This window comes from Vanessa cardui, chromosome 29, assembly GCF_905220365.1.
Source record: "Vanessa cardui chromosome 29, ilVanCard2.1, whole genome shotgun sequence".
NCBI lineage: Eukaryota > Metazoa > Arthropoda > Insecta > Lepidoptera > Nymphalidae > Vanessa > Vanessa cardui.
This window is the reverse complement of record NC_061151.1, coordinates 641,129-655,981: the sequence shown is the minus strand read 5'-3', so window position 1 is coordinate 655,981 and position 14,853 is coordinate 641,129.

The window sequence follows — 14,853 nt, the reverse complement described above, 5'->3', positions numbered from 1 at the left end:
GCACAGAATAGGAAAAAATGGAAAAAATTGGAGGAGGTTCCTGTAGCATAGTTTAACAAAAAAACAGAAATAACCACAATACAACACTAACATAGATATAAGTATTTTCTTTTATAAAATATGTTAGCATAATAGGAAATAAAAAAGGCTTTATTTTATTATTAATTATGTAATTATAGTCTCGTAAAAGATACAAGAACAACATAACTTTTTTATTGGCAGCCATTGTTAATTTTTATAATTACATTTGAACACGTAAATGTATTATCGTTTGATTGGTCGGATAATTTAATCAATTTGACTTTTTTAATTACATATTATAATTTGAATAAGCTTTTTCAAGTACGCTCTCACATTTTTCTTTTTTTGATTTTTTCGCAGGGGCATATATATATTTGTATTGTTTACGGTTTTCATTTTAAATTAAAAATTAATTAACCTTGTAATCATCGTATTTACGTATTCTGTATTAACGTAAACGTATACAAGCTTGAGTGATATAACTTATACAATCCTGTACAACATGAGCCTTATATATGAGCCCTATGATGAAATATAATTCACAAAACGTCACATTTAGAATTGATTGACAGTTGACAGCTTCTAATAAAGAGCGGGAAAATCTTTTCACTTGAAAAAAGCAAAACAAATAACGTTCTGAAATCTGAAACCGAATATAATGACAAAATGTTTAATTATTATGTATATTCTATATTAATTAAGTATTTGATATAAGTTTATTTTTAAATTCTTTACTTTTGATAAAATAAAAAATATATTACGTTTTAGTATTTGTATTCAATACAGACAAAAAAATTATAATGTCTTGGGTTAATGAACAAAAAAGATCATTTTTCTTACGTTTTGTCGTTGTGATAATTTGTTAAATTATACTAATGACCAACGACAAAAAACGAAAGAAGCAAGGTCAAACAAATACCTACCTATAGCTTTTTCCAATCAAATTAGGAATAAAGACAAACAAACATATTTAGTGCTGTATTTTGCACTATGTACAACAACAACAACAGCCTGTAAATTCCCACAGCTGGGCTAAAGGCCTCCTCTCCCTTAGAGGAGAAGGTTTGGAACATATTCCACCACGCTGTTCCAATGCGGGTTATCGGAATGCACATGTGGCAAAATTTCGGTGAAATTATACACATGCAGGTTTCCTTACGATGTTTTCCTTCACCGCCGAGCACGAGATCAATTACCTATAAACACAAATTTAGCTCATATAAATAGTGGTGCTTGCCTGGGTTTCAGCCCGCAATCATCAATTAAGATGCACGCGTTCTATGCACTGGGCCATCTCAGCTCCAACTTCCAACACTATTACATTGAACTAATTATACTTTAATTTTACTTCCGGAATTCTGACGAGGGTTTCATCGACATTGAAAACGCCAGTTTTTACAAATCCATAGAGCATTCGACTAATGATATCGCGTCAATTTGCTGCCAAATGTTGTTTCTGCTTTTGGCCTCTTGTAATAAATTATAGTTTATTCACTTGGTGGTAGGGCTTTGTGCAAGTCCGTCTGGGTAGGTACCACCCACTCATCAGCTATTCTACTGCCAAATAACAGTACTCAGTATTGATGTGTTCCGGTTTGAAGGGTGAGTGAGCCAGTGTAACTACAGGCACAAGGGACATAACATCGTAGTTCCCAAGGTTGGTGGCACATTGACGATGTAAGGAATAATTAATATTTCTTACAGCTTCATTGACTATGGGTCATCACCCAGGTGACCACTTACCATCAGGTGGCCCATATGTTTGTCCGCCAACCTATACCATAAAAAAAAATAGTATATTTGTGTTTCGGTTTGTAGGGTGAGTAAAAGTTTCGCTGAGAACATGAGGGTTGGGTGACAAAAAAATTTGGTATATGTACCGTGTATACATATGCATTTAGTAAAAAGCGGTTATTTTATAATAACAAACAGACACTCCAATTTTATTATATGTATAGGTTATCGATAGTGCTCCGTGGGGGCATTTTATTGTGTCAAATTTGTTGTAATTAAATTATTATATTAATAATTTAAATAAATCGTAGATGTTTCCCCAGTTGTGGGATAGAAACATATGTTACTGTACTTTTTATATTGTTAATATAATATGTTAAATAGTTAATCAGCGAACAGCTGTCGACAAGCAAGACAATTAATAATGTTTTATTTAAAATAAACATACAAAGTACCGGTCAAGTGCGTGTCGAATCCTGCAGTGACGGGTTCTGTAGGTGAACATTTTTTGTTTATTGTTAAACATTAATCAAGATATAACTTTACAAAAAGCTTCATCAAAAGTATAACAACGCCTCATTGCCTCCACTGGTGACAGGAGGGCTGGTTCGTTTGCCCAGAGGATCGGAATTGCGATTCAACGGGGAAATGCTGCTAGCACTCTTGCCACCATTCCACGCGGTCGAGATTTATACAGTAACTAGTTTTAGTGCATATTTGTTTATAAGTAAGATTTTTACAGTAATTATATTTAATTTATATTTGTATATATGTAGGCATTTAATGTTATTAATTCTTATGTGTATAAATTAATAACTTAACTTTAAATTGAATTATGTGCTATATTATAATACATTACTTACAACAAAATCTAAAATTAAAATACACTTTATCCTAGAAGGATGGATAATTAAAATACACATAAGTCCTGAAAAATACGAGCACTTTTGAATCGTCATTTAACAAAAATGAAAATAAAAAATAAAATAAAAAAATATATTAAGTGAAGCTACCACCGGTTCGGAAAGCAGATGCAGACAAAAAAATCTATAGTTACTCTTTTTCAACATATAAATTAGATTTCTGATTTTGATTCATCCTATATGTATGCTGCAGAAGACGGCTATAAGCAAAAGAATCGTTAAGGTGTAAATTTAAAGGAATTATCAATATATATATATACTGTAATGTACTGTATGTAGGAACAAATAATAATGATTTTGTGAGAAAATGTGATACTCATAGCATTAGCCGAGAAGATGCGTCTAAAATTGAGTAGCTAATCTTTTTCATCATTTAAAAATAAAAAGTAATGTTAGTTCAACACAATTACATATGTCTGTAATACATCCTGCCTGGAAGTCAACAAGTATTAGCTCCACGCTTCTTATCATCTATATAAGTCGTATTGAATAATATGCCTTCTTTATAGATGTATTTTTTACAAACGATTTGAATTTATAAAACGACAAAGTTAAAAAAGTTAATACATATATATTTAATTATAAAATTATAATAGATTTTAACGACCTATGTAGTCCAGCAGTGTGTACACCGGTTCCGTGGGTACGCCACTGAGTTCCCGGATTCGATTCCCAGCCGAGCCGATGTAGAAAAAGTTCATTAGTTTTCCATGTTGTCTTGGGTCTGGGTGTTTGTTGTGTCGTCGTTACGTCTGATTTTCCATAACACAAGTCCTTTTGCATTACACTGGGATCAGAGTAATTTACGTGATGTTGTTCAATTAAATTATGTAACTACGTATTAACTTTAAAACAAACTTATGTTTGCAATATTTAATGTCTAATAGTCGCCACTCTCTCCAATTTTAGGGTGTTGGATGTCATGTGTCAGAAAAAATAGTAGCCTATGTCCTTTCATGGAGTTCATACCAAATGTCATCAAATTCGGCTCAGCGGTTTGATCGTGAAAGAGCGACAGATATACAGACATACAGAGTTACTTTCACATTTATAATATTAATACAGATTAAAGTTTAAGGCAGGAGAATCAGCTTCACCGTCAATTTGTCAGGATAGTCTCACGAAATGTTTTGCTAAACAAAACCGGATACAGTTTTCTCCACAACCAACGTCATCAATATGTTATTTTTAAGTATCGCGTCCAATGACCTTCTTGAGAACTAGTTCAGGGGATATAAACAAATTCTAACTTCAAGAATTTTTTTTTATAATATTCTCTAAGAACTCAGATGGCCCAGTGGTTAGAACGCGTGCATCTTAACCGATGATTGCGATTTCAAACCCACGCAAGCACCACTATATGTATGTGCTTAATTTGTTTTTATAATTCATCTCGTGCTAGGCGGTGAAGGAAAACATCGTGAGGAAACCTGCATGTGTCTAATTTCATCGAAATTCTGCCACATGTGTATTTCACCATCCCGCATTGGAACAGCGTGGTGAAATATGTTCCAAACCCTCTCCTTAATGGAATAAGAGGCCTTATCCCAGCAGTGGGAAATGTACAGGCTGTTACTTTACTTACTTTACTTTACTCTCTAAGAATAGATGTGAGAAGCACACTACAATGTTACAAGTATACAGTTTTTTTATTTGACTACGGAACCCTAAACAAAATAGATAACTAAGTTTAATAATGTTTTTGCAACTCAATTAGACTTAAAAGTTAATTATCTCTGACAGCGTTTTTAGATTAATGTTTGTTTAATTAGCTTATTAGTTTATAATATTGACATCGAGGCTGATTCAAGCGACATTTATATTATAGTACTACTGTGCCCGCGACACAAACAAAAATTGTAAAAAAAATTGTTTTGGGATATTTAATTAATAAAAAAGGGCTATTTTAATATATTTTTTATGGTATATATATATGGTAAGTGGTCACCATCACCCGTAGACAACGACGCTGTAAGAAATATTAACTATTCCATTTATTATTTTTGCCCAGAGAATCGGAATTGCGATTCAACGGGGAAATGCTGCTAGCATTCTTGCCACCATTGCACGCGGTCATGATTTATACAGTAACTATGTAGTTTTAGTACATATTTGTAAATGTTTAAACATTTAATGTTGTTATTTCTTATGTTAATAAAGTGTGTTGTCTTAACTATTCCTTACATCGTCAATGTGCCACCAACCTTGGGAACTAAGATGTTATGTCCCTTGTGCCTGTAGTTACACTGGCTCACTCGCCCTTCAAACCGGAACACAACAATACTGAGTTCTGCTATTTGACGGTAGAATAAGATGAGTGGATGGTACCTATCCAGACGGGCTTGCACAAAGCCCTACCACAGACATATATCTATATTATAAATACAGATTATAAACAGACACTTCAATTTTATTATATGTACGTATAGAAAACTTATTTAAATCCAATACCCTCATAGCACAGTGGTTAAACAGCCTGCATCTCTGTTGGTTCAAACGCAGCTTACTTTCCACATGTTTAATTTTTTTTCGTGTTTTTTTTTATTAACACTACATAATATAAAACAAAGTCGCTTTCTCTGTCTGTATGCTTAAATCTTAAAACTATGCAACGGATTTTGATGCGATTTTTTAATAGTTATATTGATTCGAGGGAAAGGTTTTTGTATGTAATACATGGACAATATAGTAAAGAAACACTGATAATTTTATAAGTTTCTAATGTGATGTAAATAAACCAATTCTGTAGTATATTAAGCATCAGTATTGCACATATTTTTAGCTATAACCCTTATTCTCAACGCTTAGCAATTTCTGCTATTATTTCATCTATATACTTTTTAGGTCAAGGTATGTATAATAAAATAACGCAAATGTCTATCGCTTACTCATAAACTGCGGTCATAAAACTTCAAAACACAATGCCTATTACTGCAAACAATGAGACCTAACTCAGATTTGTCTGCTTTTTCATCGAACTTAACTTACTCAGATTAATTCTACCAATCGGGCGTATTACGTAAGAGCGATTTAGGAGGAGAGGGTCGACTCAGTGGCGTAAATAGGGCGCTACCACCGGTGCCCAGGCACTGGACGTACACTCTCGGGGGCGCAAGAATAGACAGACTGGGCAGGACTATTGGTTTTTCGTTTTGCTCTTGTTAAGATTCCGCTGAGCCCCTAGTACTCGATTCCAATACAAACGTACTTACATGCATCATCATCATTTTTTAAGGCAGCGCACGAGCGTATTTGTGTTAAGTGTTTATTCTTATCAATAAATATAATTTTATAAACCTCATCCTGAACTTAAAATGAAATCCAATTGACAAAAATATCATATTTAAATTATATGGGTGATCATTTTTTTTTACATTTGCGCGGGAATTTGATGTATTATTTTTTAAAGCCAAACGAATGACGTTCTGAAATTGAACAATTTTTTTTTTTTTAAATCAGATATAATAAAATAATAATTTATTAAATATATAATTATAATATAAATGTAATATAAATATTTCTACCATTATTTAAGCACTAGCTGATATCTCGTCAGTTCGATGTTAAACGTTGCTTTATTGACATTTGTCATCTTATGGTAGGAATAAACCATGGTTACTGGTTGATTTTTTAAACAAATGTGATAATAACTTCTGTCCATATCTGTCATCGTATAATTAACACAATACGCAAGAATTACAAACAAAATACTCTATTCTATGAATATAACGGAAAAAAATATTATAACGTTTTAAAATTAAAACCAAAATATTCTTAACTAGTTGACGCCTGCGGCTTCATTCGCGTTTTAGGATTTGGTTGTCATATGATAGGCAAAAAGAAGTAGCCTATGTCCTTCCTTAGAGATCAAATTTGCTTAATAACAAATTTCATCAAATTCGGCTAAGCGGTTTGGTACTGAAAGAGTGACAGACAGACAAACAGAGTTACTTTCACATTTATTAGTATAGATTCAAATAAGCTCGTGAGAGCAAGTTTTTAAACGTCACGTTACATTGTTGAATTAAATGTGAAGCTACCACCGGTTCGGAAAATATATTCCACTGATAAGAACCGGCTAGAAACTTAAATCAGCCTTATAATAAACACCGTGGCATTTTTTTGGGGGGGCCTGAAAATCTCGCTTCTGTAATAAGATTCCACATTTATTTTGAAAAAATAAAGGTCATGTCATAAAATCAGTACTAATGCTTGTCTGTTGTTGCAATTTATATTGAAACAAATTGCAATTAAATAAGACAATAACACAATTAAATAATAATTAAATAAGACATATTACTCGATGCAAGATTACATTAAAGATAAAAAGCATAGTCTTAACGTAATTATATATTTCTAGGCAAGATATACATATATGCGTTTAATTGTTCTTTGCTGATATATTATGTAATTAAAATGTTAAAAAGAGTAGCTAGTGAATTTCTTGCCTGTTTTCTCTCTCTGAATCTCCTTTCTGAACCAGTGGTAGCTTCACCTGATATAGTTGTTAAATGACGATTCAAAAGTGCTTGTAAAAGCCTTCTTGTATGAATTATATTTTGATTTTGATTGAATGAGAGTGTGTACAAATATATATAACAAACTATTCGAAAGCAATTATTATTTAATAATTGAACAGCAGTCGTCGAAAAATTAATTAATGATTTGAAAAGAGAGAGGCGGCATTTCCCAGTGGTTAGAACGCGTGCATCTTCACCGATAATGGCAGGTTCAAATCCAGACAAGCACTGAATTTTGATGTGCTTAATTTGTGTTATTATTTCATCTCGTGCTCGGTGGTGAAGGAAAACATCGTGAGGAAAACTGTACGTGTCTAATTTCAACGGATTTCTGCCACATGTGTATCTGGAGAAGCGTGTTAAAATATGGTCCAAACCTTCTCCTCAAAGGGAGAGGAGAATTTGGCCCTATTGGCTATTACTGTACTGTACTGAAAAGAGAAAGACATTCAATAGACATATAATTTATTATCTGTGCAAACAACAGATTATACTAATATACAAGGTATAATTTAAAGTAACTATACAACATCTATACGAAAATTACATTTAGAATCTTACAAATTATATATTATTTATATTAAAAGATTGGTGTTCTTGTTTTCTTACAGTGGCAGCGTTCTGGTGTTGCTTTCTCTAAAAACCTTTTTTTTTTAATTTAATTACAGCTAAGGTAAGCTGTATAATAATTACATGATTAAGAATAATTGTTAATTAATATCCCAAAGTTTCGTTTAGCATAACCAGATTAGGAATTATATTGTCAAAATAAGTTTTATTTTAAATTGCAATTTCTTTTTATTTCAACTGAGGACTTACGCGAAAATACTTTGAATATAATATTATTGTTTCTTAAAGGATAAATTTTGTTTATAGGATCGTTCCTATGCTATTTTTGCCTGACTTTGTTATGAATATTAAAGAAAATATATTGAAATGTGCGTGTTTAAGTCTGGTTACTGAAAAAATTACATTCTGGAGATCTGTCAGTTGACGATGACAAGTTACATAATACAAACATAAATAAGTTGACATAACTTTGAACAAATTGTTTTCTAATTCATTTGAATTTGAGCGAGAGGTTTAAACATTTATTGTAATCTGTATTTTTTTAATGATAAGAAATAATAAACTATATTTTTATCGTATAAACTTCAAAATAATATAGTTCATTCGTTCATAGAGCAATACATTCTTTCAGTGACCGGATATAAGTTATGAACGAACATAGTTACAGTGTACAAAATCGGTTTTTAAAAAACGCAACTCCACTACGCGCTAAGTAATTTTGAATACAAGTACATAATTATATATAAATTTCTTAATTTCTATTATACACTGGAGTTTTCACTTATTATAATATATATGTTTAAGCTTACTCTATATAATTAAATTTCATTTAAAAACAAGAACAGTTTTTACACAAATTATTTTCTAAATATTATAATTTTATTACAATATAACCATAGAAAAAAATAATTGTAATACTGTTTTTTGTGTAATGGAACTTCACTGTTACATAATCTGAATATATTTCTTGTAATGCTATAAATATACATGTTATATGTATTACAGACTCACCTGGGCCGATGGAAAAAATAAAACGACGCCATTTTGAAATGACAATTGGCCTGTCACCGCCATGTTTTAAATATAACTAATTTAACTTATTTTTATTTTTCAAAATTGGCAAGACATTAAAAGATGGTTTCTATGTTATTAACTTCAATAAATCTCAAAATTAAGTGTTATGAACACAATGTATATTAGAAATATGTAATAGCAACACTAAATTAAATATTTACGCTCATACCGGGCCAGATAAGTTTGTAAACGAAATATTTACTTAAAATATTCTTAAAATAAAGTTAAATATGAGATGTACAATTATGTTAATTAAATCTATATGTTATAAATAAATCAGTTGAGGTAAGATTTACTAGTGAAATGCTTTAAAGATAGCTTCTTCGTAAAAAATACACTATGAGCCGAGACTTTTTATCAATAAATATATCAGATTAAAAAATACAATAGCTCATATATTATTTATTCTTGCTAAATAAATATAGATATTATACAGACGTTATATTTTTTACATATATAAGTCATCCATATATTTTGCTTATAATCATAAGATCGATGGCTAGGAAAAATATACTGTAATACCAAATGATCAATCCGCTTCCAAAAAGAAACGGTACGATTAAATTAACATTATTTTTTTTTATAAATTAGGTAATATTTGTAAGGCCTACTCAAAGATTTAGGTATTCCACGCGCTTTCTAAGCAGTCCTTTACTACTAACAGTTATTGATTCATTTATCTTAATTTATTTTAATGTTTTATTCACTAAACTACCTATAACCACTTTTATTTTAGTTCCAAGGTTCCGGTAAGAGTATCAACCTTTAAAACGCCGTTATATCTTAAATACATAATTAATACCATAGATTATTCAAGCTGTGACAGATTTTATCTCGACAATTCGATGTGAAATGTTGTTTATTTCGGGTGTCTTCTCTAGAAATTATTTAACACATCAATACAATTAATTTATTTTTGTTAACAAAAACAAAAAGAGTTGCAAATTCACAACATTCTGTACACTGTTAACGCGACGCCAGTTATTGGATCTGAGGTTGTGACTTTAAGAAGACTAACTTACATATTCATGTTTGAATTTAACAAAAAGAAATATTATTGTAGCCTAAGTTACTGCCTATTATATCAGTTATCTGCCAGTGAAAATCCCGTCAAAATCGGACCAGCCGTTCCAGAGATTAGCCGGATCAGACAGACAGACAAAGATTGTATAAAATGTTATTTTGGTATGTGTACTATATATACATACATATACATTGAGTAAAAAGGATTATTTTAATATTACGAACAGACACTCCAATTTTATTATATGTATAGATAACATTGACGCTCGTCAAATCTGTGACGTCATTCAATATGTCTAATTGACCGTAATAAAAACTACCACTGATTCGCAGTGCGATTCTTGAAATAATCACTTCGCCTACCACTCGTGAATAGTCGACTAACAGTAATACGATCCAACATTTTTTATGGCTGTTACAGACAACATCACTGATTAATTTCTGACGTATAAAGCTCGTGTTGGACTGTTCATTTCGAGTGTCTTTTACAAAAACCTTCTTTTCGAATTATTCTATTTATTAAAAAAAGCCGCATCAAAATCCGTTGCGAAGTTTTAAAGATCTAAGCATACATGGGGACAGATAGCGCTAAGCGATTTTGTTTTATACTGTGTAATGATGAATAAAAACGTGCTTGAAAACATTGTCCGCCAAAATCTTTGGCTCAACTTGAGCTATGGGTTATAGTCTACAAATTACGTCATGACGTGGCACTTCGCCATAAATCTCTAAGATAACCCCGACGCGTCAGTTTTGACGTCACAATATCGTACCAGCAACGTTATACGTTACGATGTCTTGTCAGTATTTAGAACTAGCTGTCGACCGCGCCTTCGTTCGCATGTGTTAGCCAAAAATGTAGCTTATGTCCTTAATTGGACTTCAAATTTACTTCATACCAAATTTCATACAATTCGATTCAGCGGTTTGGTATTGAAACAGCGACAGACAGATAGAATTACTGTCACACTATAATATTAGTTACAAATGTGCAACGTTGATTTCAAATACGTTACGTGATATTGTAACATTTCTAAAGCCTTAAATCCAACTGTTGTGATTAGCAGATGATGGTATACTTTTGTAAATAGACCTACAGTGATACGCTATTTTGGTATATTTATCGTTTACATGTTATATATAATGTAGTCAACTAACAACCCGCCCCAGCTTTGCGCGTTTGCAATGCTGATAGTAAATATACTGCAGAATGTCTTACAATGTTCACAGCTTTTTAGTCATTGTCTATATTGTGCGTGTATACATATAAACCTTTCTCTTGAATCAATCTATCTGCTTAAAAAACCGCTCCGAAATCCGTTACGTAATTTCAAAGATCTAAGCATACATAGAGGCAGACAGCGGTAATTGACTTTGTTTTATACTTTGTAATGATTCTGAAAACAACTAAAATTTACGATAATGTTTACAATCTTGTTTTAGAGCGCTACAGATTTACTATAATCCTTTTTTAATATCTTGTACTCGCTTGCACAAGACTAATTGATAACGGCCAATAAAAAAAAATATTTGCATTTTAACAAACATTTTTAATTTCGACATGCAGTAATATTCAAGTATCCATATCAGACTACATTCTGCCATTTTAAATAAGTTCACAACCTCCGACCTTTTGTCAGGACGTGACACAGAACAGTGAAAAAGAAAGTGGCTTGTGTATCATTTCGGATTTATTAAATATTCTTGAACCTGTTTTAAGTGAGATCAAAATCTCAAGGCCTTATTAGAATTATATATTATTATTTGTGTAAAAATAGTATGTAGTATAAAATAGAGTCGCTTCCCGCAGTCTGCTTAGATCTTTCAAATCACATGCAGCGAATTTTAATGTGATTTTCATCAATAAATAGAGTGATTTGATGAACACATTCATTATATAGAAGAAAAAATCATGCATTTCATCTTTCCTAGCCAAAAAACAAGATGTTTTCGTCTTATGTTTTTTCTTCAATCTTAATGTTGTATTAAAATTGAAGAAAAAACATGATAATAACCCTTATTGTTAACATATGAAGCAGAGACGGGTTGTAATATACCTATATAAATAATATATTTTGGTTTTGAAATTTAATGGTGAAAATTGAAACAAATAAACAAACCGTATCCCTATTTTCAAAAAAAAAATAGTAAAAATATAGTATTCTACGAAGGAAATTAAAATATAAAAACTTTTTTTTAAATAAATCGAGAAAAAAATCTAGTTAAATTAAACGCTACTTTCACCACAGGCATCATATTCTTAGTACAAATACTTGTAGGTGCACTTAAACCCTTGTTTCAGAAATATTTAATGTCACGGCAACCCTGTTGTACCATAATGTTGTAAATAAATACTTTTTTGTTGACTGGTAACCTTTACCTTGACTTTATTTACCTGAAACATAATGGACGTTATAACTACACGATAATTGATTACAATATTTCGAAACTAGATTGATTCTCAAGGATTCGCAGTCAGCTTGATTTTATGATTGTTATCATTGGGATTAAAACACCTTTTTTCTTTCACTGGCAAACCACTACACCAAATTTTATTGAAGCTAGCTTGGTCTGACGAAGAAGTAATAATATACAAACGAAGGCGCGGGCGAAAACAAACTTTAAATATATATATATATGTATATCATATACACCAGAAACATAACACATATACATAATTTAGATGTACTATATATAGAAACAAGAATATAATCAAGATAACTCAGTGGTTAGAACATTCATTTTAATGTTATAAATATGAAAATAACTCTGTCTGTCTGTCGCTCTGAACAAACCACTGTACCGATTTTGATGAAATTTGGTATAACGCAAACTTCCAAAAAGTTTGGAGCATACACTACATACATAAATAATTGGAACATAAACAGGCTCTTGTTCTATAAACACGTTTGTACAGTCAGAGTAAGAAAACCTTCGTCAGTTTTCAAATTAATTCCTTTATCAAGTCTAAAATCTTAGTACCTTTTGAATCTAAGCATCAAATCATTGCGACGCAATATGTCATTCTCGATCGGTAAAGCAGATTATCGCTCATACTGAGCACGCGAAAATAGATCTTAAGGTGACGAACGTTTTCTTACCCCGACTGTACAATAAGGGGCCTTATTTCGGACAACTTAACGGGGTAAAGTCCATGGTCACCCTATTCAGACGTCTGAGAGCATCTAGTGTCTTACCATTCAACAAAATTCAATTTTATTTATTCCTTTCTAATATACCGGGCCCCGACTACGCACGGGTGCAATGCTGATACTAAATATACTACAGATTTTTTTTTGTTTCTGTACTATATTATGCATGTATTGTGTACAATAACCTTCCCCTTGAATCACTCTATCTATTAAAAAAAGCATCAAAATCCGTTGCATAATATAAAAGATCTAAACAGATAGCGTTAAGCAACTTTGTTTTATACTATGTAATGATTTATTAAACTTTCAAATCTTTTCTGTAAAGTATTTAATTTTTCTTTTAATACGTGCTACGAGTTCTGTAGATTGTATATAACAAGTATGTATGTATCTATTCAGTCAAAAAAGCACGCTTATGCACGTTAAATGATAGGATGTCTTAGTGTGCGTAAGAAGTATAAGAGACAGCATAATAATATATATACATTTATTTTATTAAACATATAAATTTAACGTGAAGCGACGCGTCTTTCTCACTGAACAAATCTACGATGCAAAATGGTTATGTTAACGCCAAGTTTCCGACTCAATACAAATCACTAAACTCTTCTTGGGGCAAGGTATCCGTGTCTATAATTAATTGCCGCAGATATTTTTAACTTTGCCGTTTCATAAATTGAAATCATATGTAAAAAATTCATTGGTAAAGAAGGCATATTATTCAATATGACTTATATAGATGACAAAAAGTGTTGAGCTAGTACATGTTAATACCCAGGAAGGACGTAATACAAACATGTGTAATTGGAATGAATTAACATGACTTTGAATTTTAAACGTTGAAAAAGAATAACTACAGAGTTTCTTGCTGATTTTTCCCGGCAAAATCTACATTCCAAACCGGTGGTAGCTTCACTTAATATAGTTGTTAAATGACGATTCAAAAGTGTAAAAAACTCCTTGAATAACGTATATTTTCATTTTGGACAGGAAAAAAGACAAAAATAAAACTTTGACAGCAAATTGGCGCGAAATCTTTGGCCGAGGGTTTGTTTAATCTATGACATTCACTATGGATTCACAAAACATACCATTTTGAACTTTAAAGTGGATACACTTAAGTAATTAAGTGCGAGAGCCAAATAAACAACATTTCACCTTGAATCGACCTAAAATTTTTCGAGAGCTTGAATAATCTGTATTTATTATGATTTCAGAAAAAAAATACGTTTTGTACATCAACGAACTTTTCATCATATATAAACATTAGAAGTAAAATAAATGCTGATATAAGTATAGTAAGACACAAATTAGATGTAGCATCGGAAAATGCAATGGAATGAAAATAAAACCGGTTACTGCCGATTTACACAACCAATAGAAATAGCTCCCTATCGCGCCATTCGACGCTATTCGTCGCTATAGATTCACGCGTCAGAGAAAGCAATTGCATGTAAATCGACGCGTCAAATTAACGTATATTTTAGGTCATATGATATTACAAGTTATTGCGTTTGTACAAAGATCTTATTCGCGTAAGAAATAAATATTGATGATTTGGTATAGCGTACTCAATTCGGATGTGATCGGTTTTACGAATTTTGCCGATGCGACATCTAAGTTGTGTCGTACTATAGCTAAGTGAAATAGGGTATTATAAATAAATATATTAATGAAAACTGTTGGTGGGGGACAATATATAGTAGTTATAAGCAAATCGCAAAGAATATGCACTTACAAGGTTTTCTTTTATTGAAATATGGTAAGTAAAGTAAAGCAATAGTATGTAAATTACCCACTGCTGGGCTAAGGCCTCCTCTCCCATTAAGGAAAGGG